Below are 12,786 nucleotides of genomic sequence, written 5' to 3' on the forward strand. Positions count from 1 at the left end.
ATCAACAAACAAACAATAAGAACACTGTGGCCTTTCTTCGACTGGTCCCAACTTTCTCACAGGAGAATCAGTTAAAACTAATTTACCACTGCTTGAAGTGTAAACCTCCATCAAAACAGCCAGTTGTGTAAATCCTGTTTGACTTTGCCAATGTAACATGCTCTGGGGTGCGATCCAGACCAGTGAGAACCTGTATCACTGCCTGCCCTGTAACCCCATGTGCAGTGCAGTCTGGTTGAGCACTCTGACCCCAACAGCCTGCTGACAGCACAACAGCCCCACCGTGGTCTCCACCAGCCTTGGTTACTACTTGCAAGCTGATCCTAACATACTCCTGGTCCTGAATTTCCCCAAAGCCATCTGCCCTGTAGTGCCCAACACTGTTGGAATGTGCAGTTCCATTGAACAGAAACACTTCACAAAACCAGGTTGATTTCCCTGGAATTTTGTTTCAGAAGAAAACCAGAGGGAAAACGTTCAGACAATCTTGAAATGTTTGGTGCAGACATGGTTTGGAATGAAATGTTTCAAGTTTTCCTTTTGAAATGACCATGGTAATAAGGTGATATAAGAATCTATACAGAATAGGTTTCAGAGTAGCAGCCGTGTTAGTCTGTATTCGCAAAAAGAAAAGGAGTACTTGTGGCACCTTAGAGACTAACAAATTTACTTGAGCATAAGCTTTCGTGAGTTAGAGCTCACTTCATCGGATGCATTCAAAGTGAGCTGTAGCTCACGAAAGCTTATGCTCAAATAAATTTGTTAGTCTCTAAGGTGCCACAGGTACTCCTTTTCTTTATACAGAATAGAACCTTAATTCTGGCATTTCCTAACTTCAGAGTGCTTGACTTTGCAATCTAAATCATGTTTGAATATAGCTGTATTGTTTCTAGGTTTTTCAAAAATGAAAAGAAAGATGAAAAACATAAATTCCATATTGACCCCAACATAATGACCAGCAGAGTTTGAACCCTCAGTTCACAGTGCAGGCCTCTATTGTTTGAGGTAAAGGAGTAACTGGTAGTAGTAGAAGGCTTTTATTCTCTATGTGGACCAGCCACAGGAAGGGGGACGCAATACATGCTTTACTAGTGGCTTATACAAATGTTTGCAGGATAGTAGAGGAATGTTGGGCATCAGGATTCCTTGACTCTATTCTTGGGTGTGAAGGAAAAGTGAGTTTAGTGGTTACAGACAGCACTGCCAAGCACATAGATCTGGCACATTCATCCTGAACAGCAGTGTGGCTAAGTGGTCTGTTGTATTGAAAACAGGGTTCTAACCACAGCTCTGCCAGGGTTGACCTGGTGCAACCTTTCAGTTACCCCAGCTGAAAAATGCAGGGAATGATACTTGCCTGGCTCCTATGGTAGGAGCACAAGACTCTTATCAGTAATAAGGGCAGCAAAGTACACACAGTTATTAACATCAGTCATTGGAAGACCTGGGACTTGAGCACGTGAAGGCACACTGGGCTAGGCACCAGGAGTTCACCAACAAGAACAAAGGGGCTGCTGCTGCTGCTGCTGTCTGGAACTCAGCCTCTGTGGAACCTGAGAGCACACTCAGGGCAGAAGGACTGTTCAGATCATTTAGGCGCAAGCCTCTAACACAGTCTACTGCATATGTGCAAATGGCAGCTTTCAAAGGTTTATGACTCGGCCAAATCTGGGTGGATTTTCATGGAGATGTCAAACCACAACTCTCTGACCCCAGAAGAAACCCCTGCCAAATGTTAAATTCTTGCTCCAAAGTATGGAGGTGCTATTGTCTTTCAAAGAAAGAGCTGGAATTTTTATTAACTTTAGCAAAATTACCTATTATCTCACTAATCTTCTTTTTGAGGATGGCTGCACTGTTTTTGCTGAAACTTTCCAGAAAAATTCACCATGAAGCAGATCACAAATATGGAAACTTTCAGGCCAAAGCGGTAAAGTCTGGCAAAGTTATAGGCAACTGGAAACAGAGCTTTATAATGGAAAATGTTGGACAAGCTTAACCATACACATATCTACCAGCTTTGCCTATGACAAGTACAGTTTTAACAAACAAACAAACAAACCCAATAGAATTTAGGAGAAACTAAAATGTCAGGTGATACGTAATTGCAAAGCAAGTGGTTTCTTTTCTACACGTTTCCATAAATCTAGGCCAAACGGGAGCAGAAAAGAATTTGCCATCCCAGCAGGTGAGGAGAGCAGTCATGTCTGGTGATGTCCCCAAAAGAGCAACAATGTAGCTCCCCTAGAAATCCAGTTTGGCTGGTGCTGTGTGATATCAACCCAGAAAGGGCTTTCGCTGCTTTGTAAGGACTTGAGGGTGGCTTACAGGGCAGGAATGTCTTGGAGATCATGTGGATCATTTGGAATCTGCTGTTTCCACACTGCACCCTCTTCTCCTGACACCTGTTTCTCCTCATAGTTTCCAGCTCCTTCTCCCTCACGCTGGCAGGTTAGGGAGGCTCTCAGTGGACCCTGCTATGGCCTCCTCCCTGGCTGTGAGATGACTATTCTTCTCCAATGTGCTGCTGGGTCTCTGTGGTGAACGCACGGGTTGGGGCCTGCTCCCTACCCCTGCTGCAAGCACAGGGAGCTGGGCACCGACTGGGTCTCTCAGCTTCGAAGGAAACAGACTTGAGCAGCTGCTCCTTTGCCATGGATAGTCCCAAGTTCGAGGTCCCCTGCAAAAGGAGGGACCAGATGCTCATGACTCAAGGACCGTGCCATACCCCATGTGATGGATGTATAACCCCCACTCCACCGCAGCCACTAATGGGCTAATGGGCGGAGTGGCTTCCTCCACACTTACTGATTGACCAGCACAGCTGGGATAAGAGGCTGCAGTCCAGGAAGAGGGGGCTGGCTGCTAGAGAGGCCAAGGACTAACCTGCACCAACTCCAGCATGCCAGGAAGCCACCCAGGAGCAAGACCTGAAATTCCCTGAGGACTGGGTGAGGCTGTTGGAGGATCCCCACTAGCCTCAGTGGGTTCCCTGTCTCCTGTTCTCCGTGAGCCAGAGGAAGACTGGGTCACCAGGGTCCTGGGACCAAGCCTGGGAGGAATAAGGCCAGAGGATTTGAAGACAGTGGGAGCTGAGCCGAAAGGCTAAGAGAGCCAGCTCTTAAAGGGCCAGTGTAGTTTCCAGGCGCCCGAGGACAGGCGAGAGGGCTGAACCCCTCATACTGCACCAGCAATCAGAAGGAAACTGCGTCTCTTGTAGCTTTTCTGCTCCTGTTTTAATCTCAGGGACAGACACATGCAGGCTTGGTATTTATAGGGCTGCATATTCGTAAGACAAGCCACCTAATTTAGCCGTGCTCCTGGGACTTCTCTTCAGTCACTTGCAGCATCTCTACTTAATGTGCAGCCCCCAATAAGGCATATTAAGGTTATTTATTGGCAATAAGGCAATATCCTCATAAATAAATGAGAGGCTGTTTGTGTTATGTTCCAGCCGAGTGCGGGAGAAGCTGTGTCGCAGCTGGCTTGACTTATGTTGGCAGTAAAACGTCTCCCTGTTGGGTGTGTGGCCAGTTCTGCTGCAGCCTGAGGTGCCGCTGTGCCAGAGCAGAGCTGCTGGGGCCACATCCTTCCAAAGAGAGCGCTCTAGGAAATCTGTGACTGGCTGAGGGGGTGACACTCACTGCATGCACCGCTGTGCTCCGAAGGGTGGCATCACTAGCAACTCACGGCTTCATCACTGCCGGCCGGGCCAGGAGAGTCCTGGTCAGAGACGGGTCTCGGTGCCATGGGCATACTTTGCTTTTCATCTCAGTGAAAACCTTAGCACATAAAGGGACCTGATCCTGACCTCACTTTCCCCAGTTTCATCCTGGTGTAAACTTGCTGACTTTAGTGGGATTACATCTGGTTTAAGGCCTTATCAGACACCCACTTGGCCAATGGAAAGGATCCCGCTGATTTCAGGGGGCCTGAGTCACATTCCCTCTTTCTGGCATTCCTGAGAGCAGAATCAGGTCCATTCGATGGAGACTCCCCTGATGTTCACCGTGAGAGCAGCATGAGCCCCAGAGTCCCTGCTGCGTGGATGGACAGGGGGCTGAAGCAATGCAGGTGCTGCTGGTGTGCCAGGAAAGGGGGGTTCAGAGGGGCAGGGAGCAGTCTGGCAAGGAGAGAGAGGCAAGGACAGAGAGAAGGGGGAGGTGCAGGAAAGGCTATAGAGGAGAAAGGGGAAGAGGCAGGACTAAGCTGGAATCCATAGAAAGGGGATTCTTTCCGGAGGCTGCAGGATGCACACAGCCCCATAGGTGCTGGGGGTGCTGCTACGCCCCCTGGCCTGAAGTGGTTTCCATTATATACAGGGTTACTGTTTAGTTCAATGGCTCTCAGCATCCGCGCTATAAAAATTGTTCCAGGCTCCCTGCACAGCCCCCGTGGCCCGCCCTGGTGCTAGCTCTGTGGTGACTAACCGCAGGCTGTGCTGCATGCTGCGTCTCCCGACAACCTGGGCTTGATGAGCAGCCAGGGCAGGGGCGGCCGCCTGCCCTGCAAGACACTGGAGCTGGATTCTGAGCGAGGCTGGGAGGTGGAAAGGACACCCTCGGGGATTTCTGTGTCCAAGCTGAGAGCAGGAGACAGGTTGTTGCATGCTGGAGAGCTGGGAGCTCTGGAGGGATGGGTGGGAGTTAGAGAGGCCACAAAGAGGGAGACCAGAGTGGGCCAGAGGAGGGTGGGTGGCTGCTCCCCTTCTGAAGGGATGAAGGCCCAAAGAAAAGTCTTCTCCTGGTGTCGGGGCAACTATGGGGTGTGCTGGGCCCTGTGGAGATCTCTGGACTGGGTTTTCTTACGGCAGCTGAAGACTGAGGCATTTTGTAACTTGGTGGCTGTGGTTTAGTGGGGCAGGGCTTGGATGAGGAGTCAGGATTGCTGAATTCTAACCCCAAATGGGCGCTGCCTCGCTGTGAGAGTCAGGGAGGGTCACCGCATCGCTGTGCCTCAGTTTCCCCATCTATAAAATGGAGTCACTGATATCTTGCAAAGCACATAGGTAGCTTGGAGAATCTGGGCCTAACTCCAAACATCCTATTGATTTCAATGGAAGTTAGAAGCCGAAATGCCTTTGAGCATCTGGGCCTTTGAGACCTGTGGATGGAAACCACTGTCAAAGAGTGTCCCCACACAGATCCCTGCCAGCCATCTCTGAGCCGGTGCATTGTATGGTTTCCTCAGTACCTATCCCCTTGCTCCCAGCAATGGTACAGCAATGGCAGAGTGGAGGCTGGCAAGGAGGTGTGTGCCATTGTTCCCTGGGATGAGTACCTGGCAGCATGTAGAGGGCAGAGTCGGCAGAGTCTGAAGGGGTCAGGATTCTCCCCACTGCACTCAGCTACACAATGACTAATTTTATAGCTTATAAAATACAAAGACACCTGCTAATCAAAGTGATCGTTTCCTACAGGAATCCTGGGGCTCGATTTCCAGACAATTTAAGTATGCAAATACACCTGATTTGCATGTGCAGTTACTTTGTCTTGCAGCTACTAGATCCGGGTACACAGTCATGGGAGTTGTGGATGTAGATGTAAGTAGGGTCTGACTGAGTTCTCCCCTGACAGCTAGCTGGGAGGGGGAGAGATTTCAGGAGCAAACTGTATTTATATGAACATAACTATTCTGCCTAGATATCCAGCAGATAGAACAGTGTTGCTCAAAGTGATCAACTTTGGCTGGTGTTGGGTTACAAATCACTTTAGTACTGAATGCAGGGGCGGTGAAATGTTGTTATCAATGTTGTTGTCTTTATTGTAGGAGTAAAGGGGAGCAGAACTGTGCTTAACCTGTCCCAAATGAGGGGATCACCCTCAGCTGAAAGGACCTCATTAAGCCAGGGTCTCGAATGCCAGACCCCTGTGAGAGTAAGAGGGGATGGGGATAGGTGTTCTTGCTAGATGGTGTGGACTCTTCCCCAAAGATTGCCTTCTCGTTTAACTTGTTCCTCCCCACTGTTCAAAGAAAGAGCTAAAAAGGCTCCATTAGGAGTCTTCTATTATTTTAAGTGCTCAATCAGAGCAGAAAACACTTGTGGGGAGACAGCGTTTCTACCCAGGCTGCTAAGAACTGACAAGAGCTAAGAGTTGCGTAGAACCTCAAGAGACTGACCTGCAGAGGTCACAGCAGAGAGACAGGTTGTTAAAGGGCTTTCCTTTCTCCCCCTTCTGCCATGCCCTGTAACACTTTTCGCTCTATCCCTTATCTTTTCTCATTGTACTAAAAGCCCCATCTGGTTGTGGGAAATTCAACACATAGTGTCTTTATTCTTCATACATATTAGTAAGGATATGAGTATCAAAAGTAAACCCAAAATTCTATCTCAGGCTGACAAACCAGCCTATATACTAACACAGGTGGCAGCAGAAGGTGACCGATGGGAGTGGCCAGCGGAAGCGGTGAGCATTCGGCCAGCAGGACCAGCTGGTGCCCCCACCGCCACCATGGTTGGACGAGAATTCACTCAAATGCACCTCTGAACTCTGGATCTTCACTGACCAGGGACAACAACTGTGAGTGGGGTGTTAAGGGGGGGGGGGGCACACTACAGGCACTTTGGTGTTGGATTCAAGAACCTGAAGCAAAAGACACTGCCCAGCGTACCCTGGGGTGGGTGTTTTGCTCATACTTTTATGTTCAGGAATCCTGCTTGTGCTGTTTTCCAAAATTAATGCTAGGTTACTTTTATTAAAGAAAAACTTTTCTACACTCAGACTCTGTGCTTGTGAAAGGGGAAGAATTGCCTCTTAGAGGAGCCCAGAGGGTATCGTGTAATTTTCCCAGGTTACTGGGTGGGGCCTCGAGCCAGTTCTGTTATATTGTTGAAAAGGAACCCAGCTCATCTGGCTGCCCACTCCAACTGGCCGAAGGGTTACACAAATGAGTCAGGTTGCAGCCACTTGCCACCTGCTCTGACTGCCTGGTGTTGGAAGGGGTAACCCAAGCCCTGTCTACGAAGGCTTTGTTACACCTATTTTAAATATGTGCCTTAGCAGTGTATACCTCTGAGGAGCCTGAGACATTGACCCCAGACATGAACAGTGAGGAGGAGGAAGAAGTGGAGGAGAAAGAGGAGGAGGATGGGGACATGCAACCAGAGGGGGGAGGGGAGTGTCCCAGCTATGCCGTGAGCCAGGACCTGTTTGAGACTCCACCACAGTTGCGGCAGTTGAGCACGGGCAAACCTGATGCTGGGAAAGGAACCTTGGGTAAGTGTGTAAATTTATGGCCCATCACAGTGATGGTGCCCCAACATAGCAGGACACAGATAACAACTTTTCATTAATTTGCTCATACTAGAAGAGGCAGCAGTACAACCGAGAGAGGTTGCTTTGTCATCTGCTTTTCAATCCCCTGTAGAATATGGAGCAGTTGTTTCTGTACACAGGAATGTCCCTTGTATCCTCCTGAGAGAGCCCATGAAACTCCCATGGAGGTACTCTGCAGTCCTCCCCAGACAGTTTCTAGGGATGGCAGCCTTATTCCTTCCTCCATGGTAGGATGCTTTCCCATGCCAGTTGGCTAGAACTTCAGCAGGCACCCTTGCCTTAAACAGGCTAGCAGCATATGGGCATAGTTGGGCAGCTTTGGGATGCCAGCAGCAGTTGTGCTTTCTGTGTCTTTGTTATTCCCAGGAGTGAGAGACCAGCTAACATCGCCATTGCCTGTGGGAAATCTTGCCAGCATTCAGTGCCACTGCCCTATGCTCCCATATAGTTTCATGCCACTGAGGAATTCCCTCCTCATTCCATCACCCCGGGCAGGCCATACTCACCATTGCTGGAGCCTGGAATGGCACCGTGCACAATCACTGCCAAGCAGAAGTGTCAATTAGCAAGTGTTGTTTAAAACTTTAGGGGGGGAAGGGAGTTCTGAATCTTTTGATTTCCATTGTGACTATACTGACAGTGTGTGTTTTATCTGTAGCTGCAGCCGTTGTGGCCTGGAAGGGCTCCCTCTCCATATCTGTGGAACACCTGAGCCAGATAAGGAGAACAAAAAACAGGATTCAGAATGACATGTTCTGTGAGATCCTGCAAGCCAGTGTTGCATCAGACCATGAACAGAGGGCCTGGAGAATGAATATTGCAGAGTACATAGAAAGGGAAAGAGTGGACAGGCAAAAGGGCCCAGAGGCCCAGCAGGTAAAGGAGAGGGAGATGCACCAAGACATAATGGAGCTTCTCCGGCAGCACACAGATGCTGCAGATTCTTGTGGACTTGCCTCCCTTTGCAGTTTTTGAGAACTGCAACATAGCACCTCCCTACATCCCCCATCAACATTCCACTTGGCATCGGGGCCGTGTCCCTACCACTCCACCTGGGGGACAGTACAGACAACCACAGCTTCACATACACTGAGAACTATGGTTGATGTATGTGTAGCTAAAATGGACATGAATGTCCCTTCTTCTTCTTTACACTCTGTCCTAAATTTATTAAGATTTTAATGTATTTACATTTAACTGTTTTGAGATGTTTTCGATAGTCAGTAAGCTATTTTGTTTGGAAAATAATTCATTGTTATTAGTTCCCAACATATGCTGCATGATTTCTGGTGCCAGTGAAAATAGTGGTATTTTACACTGGGACCCAACCCATAGGATCAGTAACAAACAGTGTAATAATCATAAACGGCCAGCAAGCACCACAACATTAATAGGTGCATCGACAGTGTTAGATTCATAGATGTGCACCAAGAACCACTCTGTTCTTAACAGGCCCCTGAACGGCTGGGCCAGATAGAGCCCAGCACACCACAATACATTACTGTGGCTCACTGTTAAAGTGCTCTTGCAAAGCCACCCCAAGCCGTATAGCTCCGTGCTGAGCTCTTCTGAAAGCCCTTGTGCCTGGCTATTCAAACTCAGCAGACAGCCACTCTGCCGCCACTCTGGCAGCAACTTCCCCCCTTTGCCTCACAGTTATTATGCAGGACAAAACAGGGAGCCATAACTATTGGGATGTTTTTCTCACCAACATCCAATCTGGTAAGTAAACCACACCACCGTCCCTTCAATCTACCAAAGGCATATTCCATTGTCATTCTGCACCTGCTGAGCTAGTAGCTGAATCTTTCCTTGGTGCTGTCAAGATGGCCAGTATATGGTGTTATGAGCCAGGGGAGTAAAGGGTAGGCTGGGTTCCCCAGGATCACTATTGGCATTTCAATATTGCCAATAGTAATCTACTGGTCAGGAAAAAATGTCCCTGCTTGTAGCTTTCCCAACAGTCCTCTGTTCTGGAAGATCCATGCATCATGCCCCTTCCCTGACCAGCCAACACTGATGTCAGCGAATTGTCCCCCATGATCCACCAGCACTTGCATAAAAATAGCTCTTTTTGTTGATGTACTCTGTGGCAAGGTGGTCTGGTGCCAAAGTAGGGATATGCACACTATCGTTCCACAACAGCTCGAGAATCCATTGCTGCAAATCCATCTGTTATGTCCTGCACGTTGCTGAGAGTCACAGTCCTGCATAGCAGGAGTTGATTAATGACCCTGCAGACTTGCATGACAACATCCCTGGTGTGGATTTTCCAACTCCAAAATGATATTGACTGGTAGCAATCCAGCATTACAAGTTTCCACAGTGCAATCACCACTTACTTCTTGACTGCCAGTGCAGCTCTCTTTGTGGTGTCCCTGCACTGAAGAGCTGAGGTGAGCTCAGCACACAGATCCAGGAATGTGGCCTTGAGCATCTGAAAGTTCTGTAGCCACTCCTCATCCTTCTAAGCCTGCTTTGGGATGTGATCCCAACAGTCATTGCTTGTTTCTTGGGCCCAGAAGTTGGTGCTCCAATATTTGCAGCTGCTCGGTGAACACCACCAATGACCTTGAATTGGTTCTTGCTACGTCCCACCGCAATGTGCCTTGCAGGAAATTGTCAAGTTCCCTGCAGCTCTTCTTATAGCTCTGCAAATACCGGAGGGTCGTGCATCCTCTGCTTGCAACGCTCATGGTAATAGTGCAGAGCTGCGCAGGCTCCATGCTTCTCTCAGAGATGGTAGCAGTGACAAGGCCTATGTGGGTTCATGGGATTTTCAAAACAGGCGTGAAAATTATGGGATGGAAATGGCATTATTGGGTGGAGAAAATTGCATGATGGGAACTTGAGCCTGCAGTCACCCCTGCACTACTCGTTTCTGCCCCGCCGGGCATTGCCAACACTTCCCAAAAGAAGTGCTCTTGAAGGGGGTGAGCTGCACTCTGGGACATCTACCCATGGTGCACTGCACTCTACATCAAAACACACACTCCTGGTGAGCACACATAGTGCCGACGCAAGGAGCCAAGTGTACACGCGCACATAAGTGATGTACTAACTGCGTGATGATGTAACCTGTGGTGGCAAAAGTTTGAAGTGTAGACATGCCTTAAGGCTACCCACTCTGGGTCAGTTGTATCTGCTCAGACCCCAGCACCTAGTATCCATGCTTTGACTTTACAGTCAAGAGCTTGGCACTTATGTTCTCCCGGTGGAAGAAGGGCTTGAAGGTATGGCCCTGCAGCCCTTTAGGGATATGCAGAGGGATGTGGAGCTCATCTGCCCACCCCTAGCTACTCACAACGGTGACCGCGTTTTCAATGAGGCTTTTCCACTGTTGCTTTCCCCCCAGAAGCCGTACGCAGTGTTTACTCACACTTGGTATTTCTCTCTAGCACGACATGCAGACACTCCCGTTCATCTCCCACACGTTGTGCAGTTTGGGTGCCATTTGGATCCCAGCCAGCCCTGGCAGGATGGCAGGCCATGAATGATTGACACTTGCCGTTAAGTACTGTTTCAGTGAAGTTTGCACTGCTTGCTTCACACACCCGCCTTTGAGATCACTGCATCCCACTCAGACGAGATGTGCCAGCACAAACACAGTGCTTGTCTCTAGTGCCCAAAATGAGCATCTCCCCAAACAGCCAGAAATGCCTCTGCTGACCCCCTGAGATGCCCCCACCCTCCATTGTGGGAGTGGCACTCCCTGCACTGCCGAAGGTAAGGCCTGCTAAGGCACATATTTAAAATAGGAGTAATAACCCTTCCTAGATAGGGCTTGGGTTACCCCTTCCAACACCAGGCAGTCAGGGCAGGTGGCAAGTGGCTGCAAACTTGTCTCATTTGTGTAACCCTTCTGCCAGTTGGAGTGGGCAGCAAGACAAGCCAGGTTCAATATCTAGGGGTTCCTTTTCAACAATATAACAGAATCGGCTCAAGCCCCCACCCAGTAACCTGAGAAAATTACATGATACCCTCTGGGCACTTCTAAGAGGCCATTCTTCCCCTTTCGCAAGCAGAGTCTGAGTGCAGAAAGAGTTTTTCTTTAATAAAAGGAACCTAGCATTAATTTTGGAAAACAGCACAAGCAGGATTCCTGAACATAAAAGTATGAGCAAAACACCCACCCCAGGGTATGCAGGGCAGTGTCTTTCGCTTTAGGTTCTTGAATCCAACACCAAAGTGCCTGTAGCGTGTAGGGTGGTGGTGGTGTCTATGCCAAGTATGGCAGGCACTTCTTTGTAAAAGCGGCAGGTCTGCAGCTTGGCACCAGATCTAGTGTTGGCTTCCCTGGCCGTGTGGTATGCCTGCCGCATGCAGCACTGCTGCTGGTCCCTGCCATACCCCTTCTCCTGCATCTCCAGTGCAATCTGCTCACAGATGTCCACATTCCTATGGCTGGTCCATAGCTATGCTTGCACAGCCTCCTCTCCCCACAGGCCCAGGAGGTGCAATATCTCCTGCCTCCTCCTGGCTGGAGCATGCCTGCAGCCTGTAGCTGGCACGGTCAGCTGGGCAGTTGCACACCACAATGGAGAGCTGCTAGTGGTGTGCTCACCATGGTGGGCAATCAGGAAAAGACATTTCAGAAATTTGCGGAGTTTTAAAGTTGGGGGCGGGGGGCTTCCGGTCTTTGTGACCCCTGGGCAGTGGAGTTAACAATTGAGACCGGAGAGGTCAGTGTCAGGCATTGTGGGTCAGCTTCTGGAGGACTGTTAGGGTCAACATAGATAATGCAATGTCTACACTCATGCTGCGTCAACCTCAGTACGTTGACCATGGCTCAACGCCGCTTGACGGGGTGGTGTTACTATGTCAGCCTAATAGAGAACATACATCGGTGGGAGACAAATTTTAGTGTAGACACATGCACAACTAGGGGCTTATGTCGACCTAACTTGTAGTGTAGACCAGGCCATAGGCTATTGCATTTATGCAGCTCCACTGACAGCCTTGGAGGTGGCTCAGATGTCCTTACAGAGAGAGTTTGACCCTTCCCCCACTTTTTCTTAACGAGCCCAGTACACATAACTGCCTTCTATCGCTTTGCAGGAGGTTATCAGGTGGAATTAGAGCTGGTTGCAAACATTTTTTCTAGGGCTGTCAATTAATCACAGTTAATTCACGCCATTAACTCAAAAAAATGAATAGCAATTAAAAAAATTAATCATGATTAATTGCAGTTTAAATTGCATTGTTAAACAATAGAAATTGATATTTATTAAATATTTTGATGTTTTTCTACATTTTCATATATATTGTATCCTGTGTTGTAATTGAAATCAAATTATGTATTATTTCTGATTACAAATATTTGCACTGTAAAATGATAAACAAAAGAAATAGTATTTTTCAATTCACCTCATACAAGTACTATAATCTCTTTGTCAGGAAAGTGCAACTTACAAATGTAGATTTGTTTTGTTACACAACTGCACTAAAAAACAAAACAGTGTAAAACTTCAGAGCCTACAAGTCCACTCAGTCCTACTTCTTGTGCAGC

Source organism: Natator depressus, chromosome 14 (genome assembly GCF_965152275.1).
Source record: "Natator depressus isolate rNatDep1 chromosome 14, rNatDep2.hap1, whole genome shotgun sequence".
Lineage (NCBI taxonomy): Eukaryota > Metazoa > Chordata > Testudines > Cheloniidae > Natator > Natator depressus.